Source organism: Pseudophryne corroboree, chromosome 7 (genome assembly GCF_028390025.1).
Source record: "Pseudophryne corroboree isolate aPseCor3 chromosome 7, aPseCor3.hap2, whole genome shotgun sequence".
NCBI lineage: Eukaryota > Metazoa > Chordata > Amphibia > Anura > Myobatrachidae > Pseudophryne > Pseudophryne corroboree.
Window position 1 is genome coordinate 493,932,737 of NC_086450.1, and position 11,066 is coordinate 493,943,802.

An 11,066-nucleotide genomic window follows, 5' to 3' on the forward strand; every position below is an offset into this window, starting at 1 on the left:
ATGATAATGATATAAAAAATATATATATATCACTACTGCAGCCGGACAGGTATATATTATATAATGACGGACCTGCTGGACACTGTCAGCACTGCAGACTCCTAAAGTAAGCTACTAGTATCAAGAAGATAGAAAAAAAAAAAAAAACAGGTAGGTGGTATACAATTATGGGTGGACGAGCGACTGCCGACACAGAGGTAGCCACAGCCGTGGACTACCGTACAGCGTCTGCTGCTAGTATAGACTGGATGATAATGATATAAAAAATATATATATATATATATATATATCACTACTGCAGGACAGGTATATATTATATAATGACGGACCTGCTGGACACTGTCAGCACTGCAGACTCCTAAAGTAAGCTACTAGTATCAAGAAGATAGAAAAAAAAAAACACAGGTAGGTGGTATACAATTATGGGTGGATGAGCGACTGCCGACACAGAGGTAGCTACAGCCGTGGACTACCGTACTGCATCTGCTGCTAGTATAGACTGGATGATAATGATATAAAAAATATATATATATCACTACTGCAGGACAGGTATATATTATATTAATGACGGACCTGCTGGACACTGTCTGTCAGCAGAATGCGTTTTTTATAGAATAAAAACACCACACGACGAGTGTTTAACTTTTTCAGGCAGACAATCACAATATACTGGTGGTCAGTGTGCTCACTGGTCAGTCACACTGGCAGTGGCACTCTGGCAGCAAAAGTGTGCTCTCATACATGGGGAAGAAGCTCTACCAGCACACATAACATGCACTGATACCACTGCTCTCCCACAACGGAGGATCATACATCTACCCAACTATATTATATCTATATCATATCTACTTTTGTCTCTATGGGCTTCGTTAAACAATAGTACTTATTATCGGTGGCATATACTATGGTACTTAACATGACTTACCTGACCAGCAAGGTCCAGCGACGTCTTCCTCAACGCCATCGTACTGCTGCCAGAAATGGGCTCCTGTGTAAAGCGCATGTTGTAGGTAGGATAATGAAATGACTTCCTGTGTCTCCACCCAAGCTCTTCTGTCCAGTATAGCAGGGTATATATCCCTGGGCTTGCTTGGGAAAGCCCAATATAAGGTTTAACACCAGTGAACTAGGGCATACTTGCCTACTCTCCTGGAAGCGCGGGAGGCTCCCGTTTTTTGGGGCAGCCCACCACACCCCCGGAGGAGTAGGCAGTCTAGTGATGCAGGCAGGATGGAGAGATAATCCCCCGTATTCACAGGTCCGTGGGTTGGGGAAGGAGTTAAAATTACGCAAATTGCATAATTTTTGCCCCGTCCCCTTCCAGCGGACCCACAAATTGTGGGGGCGGGGCTTGATGATGTCACAGCCCGTCCCCGAAGTCTCCTGCAGCGTCTTCTCTCTGGGCTTCTCCCGAAAAGGAGAAATTGAAAGTAGGCAAGCATGAACTAGGGTCCCCCAAAATATTCTTTAACTGGTAATACAGGTTGAGTATCCCATATCCAAATATCCGAAATACGGAATATTCCGAAATACGGACTTTTTGAGTGAGAGTGAGATAATGAAACTTTAGTTTTTTCGATGGCTCAATGTACACAAACTTTGTTTAATACACACAGTTATTAAAAATATTGTATTAAATGACCTTCAGACTGTGTGTATAAGGTGTATATGAAACATAAATGAATTGTGTGAATGTACATACACTTTGTTTAATGCACAAAGTTATGAAAAATATTGGCTAAAATTACCTTCAGGCTGTGAGTATAAGGTGTATATGAAACATAAATGCATTCTGTGCTTAGACTTGGGTCCCATCACCATGATATCTCATTATGGTATGCAATTATTCCGAAATAAGGAAAAATCCGATATCCAAAATACCTCTGGTCCCAAGCATTTTGGATAAGGGATACTCAACCTGTATAAATTATTCTGACTCTAAATATACATATATGTACAGTAGGCTACACAGTGAATACAACTGCTATTTGCTTTGTTTCTCTGGAAGACTTCTTTTAAGAAATCTCTTGGGATAACACGTCCCTTAGCAATGCAGGTAAGTACACAGCATAGTCCTGTTATTCCAGTTGGTATAGTTACAGATAATAGAGGTTGCTATTATGTAATTAATCCAGGATTGTCAATATGATTAACTTAAACACACAACAATGTTATCTGATTTATCGTTGGTAACTTCTGTAACCATACTCAGAGTTTGTATATACTGTATGAAGATACGCTCTACGCAGGCTAAATACCAATTTAAATGCATGCAATATAAAACACAACAAGTTTTAACAAACTCATTACCCCCCAAAAAAATTTTTATGCACGATGGAGGCCATAGATGAAGTGCTGAGTCTGAATAGCTGTCACACTTCTGTTAATACTTTCAGGGGTAACTGTATTATAGCGGCACATATCGTTCCGCTATAACACTTCCTGCTTCGGCTCATTACCGAGGCATAGCAGGAAGGGGCATCGACATGAAGTATTAACATCTTGTCTGCCGAACCGTGGGAGTGAAGAGTCCCCCCTCCAGTGATGCCTTCCTGAGCACACAGCGCATCAGCATAGTGCTGATACGCTGTGCCTCCCTGCCCGGCCGGCTACACTGCGCATGTGCGGGATCTCGCTACTCATGCAAGATCCCACATGCAGCAGTATGGAGCCGGCACCCGCCAATGACGGATCTGTCCCTGCTGTGGATTTAGGTCATCGCCACCTGTAGTTGAGGGAACGTTCACCTTCTGTAGATGGCGAATGCTCCCGCAGTCAAGCTACGGAAAAAAAATTGTCTTTTCGGATCTTGTTGAATGAGGTCCCCATACTAGTGTATAGGGACCTAGGGCCAGATCGAAAGTGAAAGGTTATCTGAGATATCAGTGATATCTCCTGCGTTACCTTCATGATGAATGGCCCGAAAACTTAATTTTTACAAAAGTAGGTGAAAATACATTTGCAGAAATTAAATGATGATGAATATGCCCCCAAATCTCAATATACTGTATCTATAACAAGAGAAGTACTGTATATACAGTAGGCATAGTTTGCACTGCATTTTTACCTGCACTTCAGCGATAGGGTTAAGATGTGTCCACAAAGGGGTCGGGGCCTGGGGGTGGCAGTTTGTGGTACCCCCGTTCCCGTCACTGTGGGGGGGTGCCAAGCCAGGGCCATCTTAACAGCAGTGTAGGCCCATGGGCACAACAATGCACTGGGCCCCCTACCCATCCTCCAGCGGTAGGGGTTGGGGGTGCTAGCAGCAGCAGCTTTGATGTCCTGTGGGCAGTAGGGGGTGTTCTATCTTCCGCTCAGTAATTAGGACCTGGAGCAGTAATTTCTGCTAATTACTCCTTTACTGCACAGTGGAAGATGAGATGGGAGCAAGAACACTTAGAGGTAAAAGACGCATTGGGATGAATTTAGGGGCCCGATACATAACTTCCAGGGTGGTAGGGGGTGTATAATATGCAGGGGAGAGTGGAGTGGACTTAATATTCATCATTTTCTGGTGGGAGGACAGCTTGGTTGACTGCAGATATCTCCAGTTCCTGGATATAGATTTCTTAGCTTTGAATGCGATAAAAAAATAAAGAGTCCCACCTTTCGAGAGGATCTAGGGACTTGGGGATCAGATTTCAGGAGCCAGAGCAATCCACCAACAAAAATATAAAACTGTAAACCAGATGTGTGTTGCTGGAGCAGGGACCAACTACTTGAAGGCTTATATCTCCATTTCTGGGCATAGTAGAGACAAGTTGCCAGTGTCCACTGAAAGGGGGGTATCCCATCTTTTGGAGAATACCCTCAGAACAACTCTACGTCAGACAGAACTTGAGATATCTGGCTAGGAAGAGCAATTAACAGTCTTGGATGTGGACCACTGCTTCGAAGTCAGATATCTCCGGTTCCCCAGGGCCGATTTTAAGAAATCTGGTACCGCTGGAAAGAGGGGACCCTCAGCTATAAGCATATGGCCCTTAGACTCCTGGGGCCCTTGGGCAAGAGCCCATTGAGCCCATATGAAAAGACGGCCCTGTGCCCAGCACTCTCTGTGGGGGCGTGCCCAGCATCCATTCACCACTTTTTACACACACAGAGCAGTGGTGAGCAGCCGGTGTGTGCTCCCACAACTACTCCCCTCTGTGAGACACTGAGGCCCACAGGTGGGACTGCAGAACAGTCCTATGAAAACGGGACTGTCCCACTGAATGCGGGACAGTATGGTGGTATGCAATATGACTATATCAAGAGAAGTATTTACAGTGGGCGGTGTTTGCACTTCATTGGTATCTGACATATACTGTAGATGATAGATTGCAAGCTTAACGGTTTTAGTAAAAATATTTTAATAAAGTTCCTTGCGTTCTTATTTTGATAGCTATATTCAGCAGATAAAATAACACGGTTGCTACTAATAAATATTAAACATGGTATCACGAGTGAAAATCGAGTTTGGTTCGATTTGGCGGTGACAGGGAAGGGTAAGTATACAGTATTTACCTACCCCCCTGGCCCCATAACCTCGCCTCAGCCTTAACCTAACCACCCCCCTCCCCCAGCAGCCTAATGCCTAACCCTCCCTGAGGGGTGCCTAACCCCCCCCTCCCCACAGCCTAAACCCGCCCCCCCCCCCCCCCCCTCCGGGTGCAGCCTAACCCTAACACTCCCCCCTGCAGCTCAAACCAAACCCCCACCCCTTCCCTGCTTACCTTTCCGGCGCAGCTGTGTTTACTCATTTGGTATCCCGGCTGTCGGCATTCTGCCGCCGGCATGGTGTACCTATTCAGAATGCCAATGTCAGCATTCCGCATTAGTGTTGGGATTCTGACTGCCGGTATCCTAAAAAGATCCCGTGAAAATCACATGAAAGATTTCTTAAATACAGATCTGATCACTTTCTCTGGCTACAGATTAAAAATAAATAAATAGAACTGCAATTGATCTCACAGATTCATGGGGATTTTTAAAAACATCAGGAAAATGTTATATTTATATTTTCTGGAGAAATGTTTGTGACCCCGATGCAGTAAAGTGATGCTGCAAAGTGCCAGTAATATCCCTCTCAGACTTAAGGTGGGTACACACCAGTAGATATATCTGCAGATCAATTGATCTGCAGATATATCTATGTACGGATCGGGCAGTGTGTTCAGCATACACACTGCCCGATCCGTCGGGGGATTGACGTCATGAACTAAGCGGGCTGGCGGGCACGCCCGCCCAGTTCACCTGTCAATCACCGCCGGCCGCCGCAGCATGTGTACGGGTGGTCGGACGACCGCCCCGTACACACACAGCAACGCGCCAATATATCGTTAGATATATTGGCCGTCGGCTGTGCTGCGCAGCCGACGCGATACATCTGTGAACGATGGAGTTCACAGACGTATCGCCCGTACACACTGGCCGACGCTCCCGCGATATATCGGCCGTTCAAGAGAACGGCCGATATATCGACCAGTGTGTACAAGCCTTTACACAGTACAAACCCGATCTCCTGTGGTTATTACACTGAACTGAACATGTAACCAGCCTTTCAGGAATAAAATCATTAGAAGAGATAGATCTTGTCTCACGTACCTTCTCTTGTTCCTTGGGAAGCTTTGTGTGGGTGACCCCTCTATGAAGAATGTTTGATGAGACTGAAAACAAGTTTTTTTCAGCCACCACTAATAGCAAATCCAGAATAAACTGCCCTAGGCTGGAAGTGAGATAATTTACAAGAAACAAGAAACACTTTCACTTTCACTCTTCTCTGTTATTTTCACAACTGTGACGATTCAGGTGCGATGATTCTCCAGATACACCAATCTGAGAACGCTGCCCGTGACACCTTACTGATTACCTCAGCACGTGTGGTAAATCCACACAGTGACCGCCACCAGCAGAAGTACCAGTCGCTTTGAGGGACCACGCAAGGGTGAGCTTCTGCTTTCACCCGCACACAAAAATATTAGAGGCCCATTTATTAACATTATTTTTACTAAAATAATGTGAAAAAGGGGGTTTTCTGTTTTCTCACCCTTTTCACATTATTTTAGTATCACCTGAATGTATTAAAGGGCGTTTGGAGCAGTTTTCATGAAAAACTGCTCCAAACCCTTTTTTCACTATTTTTTAGTAACCCAGATCACATTCCCCATACTTATAATGGGAAATGCAATGTTGCCAAATTTACAAAAAAAAATAATTGAAAAAATACCGCAGTGTGCCCTGTGATAATCTCACCAGCTCAGGCAGGCGAGATCACAGGGCAGCACTGCGATAGGCAGGCATTTGCCCAGCTTTCTCTGCCCCTGGCAGAGAAAGCTGAGTAGGAACCCAGTCCCAGTGATCAGCTCTGTGTGTCTGATGAACATTATCCTGCTGGGGGGGTCCGCTGAGAGTGGGGGTAGTCGCAACGGGGTAGTCGACCGGGCGGCGGTGGTAGCGGCCATGTCAGCGGGGGCGGTGCATGTGCAGCAGGACATCGGGGTATTTTTACATAAAATACCCCGATGATGCTGTGCAGGGACAGAGCTCGCTCGAAAGCTCTGTCCCTGCATGCAATAATTGATACATCCCTGCGATGTAATCAATTATTGCAGTGCGAGTTTGATCTATTTTATCACTTGACATCCAAGGATGTGGATGGTGTTAAATAGGCCCCTTAGTACGTAAAAAATTAGGAAGCATGAGCCTCTCAAGGTTTGGGTGTAAAAACACATACAACCAGATCTAAAAATAAGATTGTTTAATTAAAGTAAAACCTTCAAAGCTTATTGTTACAGAAAAAAAGTTACAAGAATATAATAGTTAAATTGTAACACATTGCCACCTCATGATAATGACAATTTGCAGCAAGAGGTCCTCATATTTACACATGCTGCAGCTCACCCCTGAGCCCCCCTCCCTCTTGGGATTCCTTTAACCCTCCCAACCAAAATGAGTTTCAGCTTGCACTGTGGGTGGCTCCTCTCCTCTATGCCTCTCCTGAAGACTCAGTCTAGGAAAACTGTGCCCAAGGAGACGGACATCCTTTGAGAGAAGGATAGAAACACAAAAAGCAGTGAGGTAACAAATCAACATACAACAATAACAAAGATAGTGGAGCTAACCAGAACAGAGGAAAGCAACGCTAACTATAATAAAGGATATCAACACTAACCAAACATGGGACAGCAACAGCAGACCCAACCAAGAACACTAATAACCAGGTAAGCAGGAACACGAAGTACTGAGGCGGGCGCCCAGTATCCACTACGGACTACGAGAAAAGGAATTACTGGTAGGTATTAAATTCCTATTTTCTCTAACGTCCTAGTGGATACTGGGATGACATTAGTGCCATGGGGAAGTCCCAAAGCTCCCAGAACGGGTGGGAGAGTGCTGAGACCCCTGTCAAACCTGTAGAATTTTACGAACGTGTTCGAACCAGACCAAGTAGCTGCATGGCACAACTGTAAGGCCGATATGCCCCAGGCAGCTGCCCAGGAAGAAGCTACCAACCTTGTGGTGTGGTCCTGGATAGAATCTGGCAACGGTAATGCTGCCGAAGAATAGGCTTGTTGAATAGTCAACCTGAGCCAACGAGCAATGGACTGCTTAGAAGCAGGATGACCAATTTTGGTAGCATCATAAAGGACAAAAAAGGAGTCAGACTTCCTGTGACGAGCTGTCCTCTTGTCGCAAATCCTCAAAGCCCTCACAACGTCCTTTGGAGCAACCGATGTGTCAGACAGTACCGGAACCACTATCGGTTAATTAATGTGAAAAGCCAATACCACTTTCGGCAAAAACTGTTTCCGAGTCCTGAACTCCGCCCTATCCTCGTGAAATATCAAATATGGGCTCTTACAGGATAAGGCCCCCAACTCTGATGTACAGAGGCTAAAGACAGCAACGTGACTGTCTTCCATGTTAGATATTTCAAGTCTACCCTGTGTAAGCTTTCAAACCAGTCCGACTGGAGAAAGGTCAAGACTACATTGAGATCCCATGAAGCCGAGGGAGGGACAAAGGGTGGCTGGATATGAAGAACACCGTTTAGGAAAGTCTGTACTTCTGGTAGTACCACTAGTTGTTTCTGGAAGAAGATAGAGAGGGACGAAATCTGTACTTTGATAGAGCCTAACCGTAGGCCCTTACCCACACCTGCTTGCAGGAAAAGCAGAAAATGGCCAAGTCGAAATTCCGCAGGAGGATATTTTCTACCCATGCACCATGAGACATATTTCTTCTAGATACGGTGGTAATGTTTGGACGTGACCACCTTACGGCCTGGACCATAGTGGAAATAACCTTGGATGGGAGACATTTTCTAGTTAAGATCTCCCTCTCAACTTCCAAGCCGTCAGACATAGCCGCAGTAAGTCTGGATAGACGAACGGTCCTTGTTGAAGAAGGTCCTTGAGTAGCAGCAGAGGCCAGGGTTCTTCCAGAGACATGGTCAGGAGGTCCGCATACAAAGGCCCGTCAAGGCCAATCCAGGGCAATTAGAATTGCCTGAACTCTTTCCCTTTTGAGTCTTTTTAGAACTCTTGGAATGAGAGGGATTGGAGGAAACAGGTATACAAACGGTAGTTCCATAGCACCATCAGAGCATCTACTGCTGCAGCCTGTGGATCCCTCATTCTGGAACAGTAATAACAGAGTTTCTTCTATCTGCAGACAGCCCCAGTTGGTGGAACACCTGAGGGTGAAGTCCTCATCCCACCGGATGGAGGTAGTGCCTGCTGAGGAAGTCCGCTTCCCAGTTGTCCACTCCTGGAATGAATATGGCTGAGATGGCGCTTGCATTGGCTTCTGCCCAGAGGAGTATTCTTGACACCTCTCGCATTGCGGCACTGCTTCTTGTTCCTCCCTGTCGGTTGATGTATGCGACCGCTGTGGCATTGTCCGACTGCACCTGGATGGCCTGATTCCAAAGGAGATAGGAGGCTTGCAGAAGAGCATTGTAAATTGCCCTGAGTTCCAGGACATTTATGGGAAGTGCAGATTCCTGACTCGACCACTTTTCCTGGAACTGGGCCACCTGGGTCACAGCACCACAACCCCTGAGACTGGTATCCATTGTCAGTAGGGTCCAATACTGGGTAATGAAAGTCCGACCCTCCACAAGGTGAGAGAATAGTAGCCACCATAACAGGGAGATCCGTGCTTTTGGGGAAAGAGTTATACTCTGGTACATGTGCAGGTGAGAACCTGACCACTTGTCCAGCAGATCCAGCAGGAACGGACGCGCATGAAACCACCCATACTATATTGCCTCGTGTGAGACTACCATTTTGCCCATCAAGCAAATGCAAAGATTAATCGAGATCTTGCGGGGTCTGAGCATCTAGCGCACCATAGCCTGGATAGTCAAGACCTAGTCCATCGGAAGGAATATCTTCTGAGATACCGTATCCAGGATCATTCCCAAGAACTGAAATCTCTGAGATGGTTCCAGGTGAGACTTCTGGAAATTTAGGATCCATCCATGGTCTGTGAGCAAGCGAGTAGCCAAATCGATGCTGTGTAGCAGCTGTTCCCTGGACACCGCCTTTACCAGGAGATCGTCCAAGTATGGGACTATGTTGACTGCCATATTGCGCAATTGCAGCATTATCTCTGCCATGACTTTTGTGATGAATGCCCTTGAAGCTGTGGAGAGACCAAAGGGTAAGGCCTGGAACTGGAAGTGGTGATCCAGTAAAGTGAACAAAGGGTATGCCTGATTATAGGGATATGAAGGTATCCATCCTCCATATCCAGGGATACCAGGAATTCCCCCTCCTCCAGACCGGAGATCACTGCCCTTAGGGATTCAATCTTAAATTTGAACACACGGGGGGTGTGGCCTGGCTGTGGATGCAGGAGGTTGTGCAGCACTCGAGCTCCTGCCACAATAGCAGTTTTAACTGCTCAATTGCCTCTCTAATATAATTATAACCCACCATATACCTACTCGGGCCACCCCAGCACTGAACAGGGCGGTTGCGGAGCCGGCGGGTGCCTCCTGGACCCATGCGGGTTGCGGCCTACCCTGCCAGCTGGAGCCGGGACCTCGCGTCTGGAGCTGCCCCGGACCGGAAGTGCGGCGCCCTGCGGCGGAGAGCCGGGCCGGAGCTGTCCCCATCACCCCTGGAGCCCCCGCACCACTCACCACTCCTCACCTCGTCCTGGTGAGTCTCTCCCCGGATGATCCGCTCCGTGCGGCGGTCCCCCGTGTGCCCGGCGGTTAGCTCCGTAGCGAGAGGGAGCGCATGCGCCGGTCACGTGGTGCCGCTCCCGGGGCCGGACGCGGCCGCCGCTACAACCAGCGCTCACCGCGTGTCCCCTGAGGCCCCACCTGGGCTCCGGGGATGCCAGCCACTGCCACCACTGAAAATCTCCCGCAGGCAGGGGCTACATGAGGCCCATTACAGGCACCTGGGGATAGTAGCCTGGCGGCGCCATCTTAGATCCTGGCAGACACTACTGGCAATTGGGAATAGAAGCCTGACGACGCCATCTTTATACCTGGAAAGGCGCCCACACTAAGAGAAGCTGTTCTGGGGTGACTTATAGCCCTGCTGCCAACTAAGGTGTCGGTGACAGGGGCTGTTGACACAGGATCTCAGCCACCCCACTAGTTATAGGGGACGAGCTAAACCTGACTGCACATTCTTTGCCTGACATAGGGAATTGAAGCTCCCCCTTGTGGATCCCTGCTACATCTCACCTCCCCTACTGTTACACTTGCTTGTATTATAACAAAACAACTTGCCTACGAATAGTCACCGCCGTGAGACCATCATGTCCCCACCCAAAAGGAAATAGACGCCTCCTCCTGCAGCCATGTAGGGCCGTCTCGAGGGATGATGGCTGACGCCTTCTGACACGTTCTACTACCAAAACGACCACAGATCTATTTTGCTGATTCTGCAATATCTCGCTAGACCCGACACGATAACGCATCCACCCAGACATGTCTGTAACTATGCGATTTACCGAACGCACCCACCACTGCACCTGACACTCTCTTCCGTATGGTGGCGACATAGGGATCTGTGAATATCAGCCCCAAGCTTTGGGATATGGGACCGAGGGAGTGATCA

General features: G+C 47.4%; 1 protein-coding gene across 2 annotated transcripts in view; it reads right to left on the reverse strand.

The window, feature by feature from the left end:
- LOC134945727 (interferon-induced very large GTPase 1-like) overlaps nt 1–5,695 on the reverse strand; it is a 289,725-nt gene extending 284,030 nt beyond the window's left edge. Inside the window, exons 1-2 of one of the 2 annotated variants that reach the window (XM_063935179.1) lie at nt 5,587–5,695; nt 4,716–4,845 (exon numbers count right to left, since the gene is read on the reverse strand). The gene's annotated coding sequence lies outside the window, so the exon portion shown is untranslated. The remainder of the gene's footprint in view (nt 1–4,715; nt 4,846–5,586) is intronic. The other variant, XM_063935178.1, reaches the window with a different exon arrangement.
- Nucleotides 5,696–11,066: the final 5,371 nt, after the last annotated feature.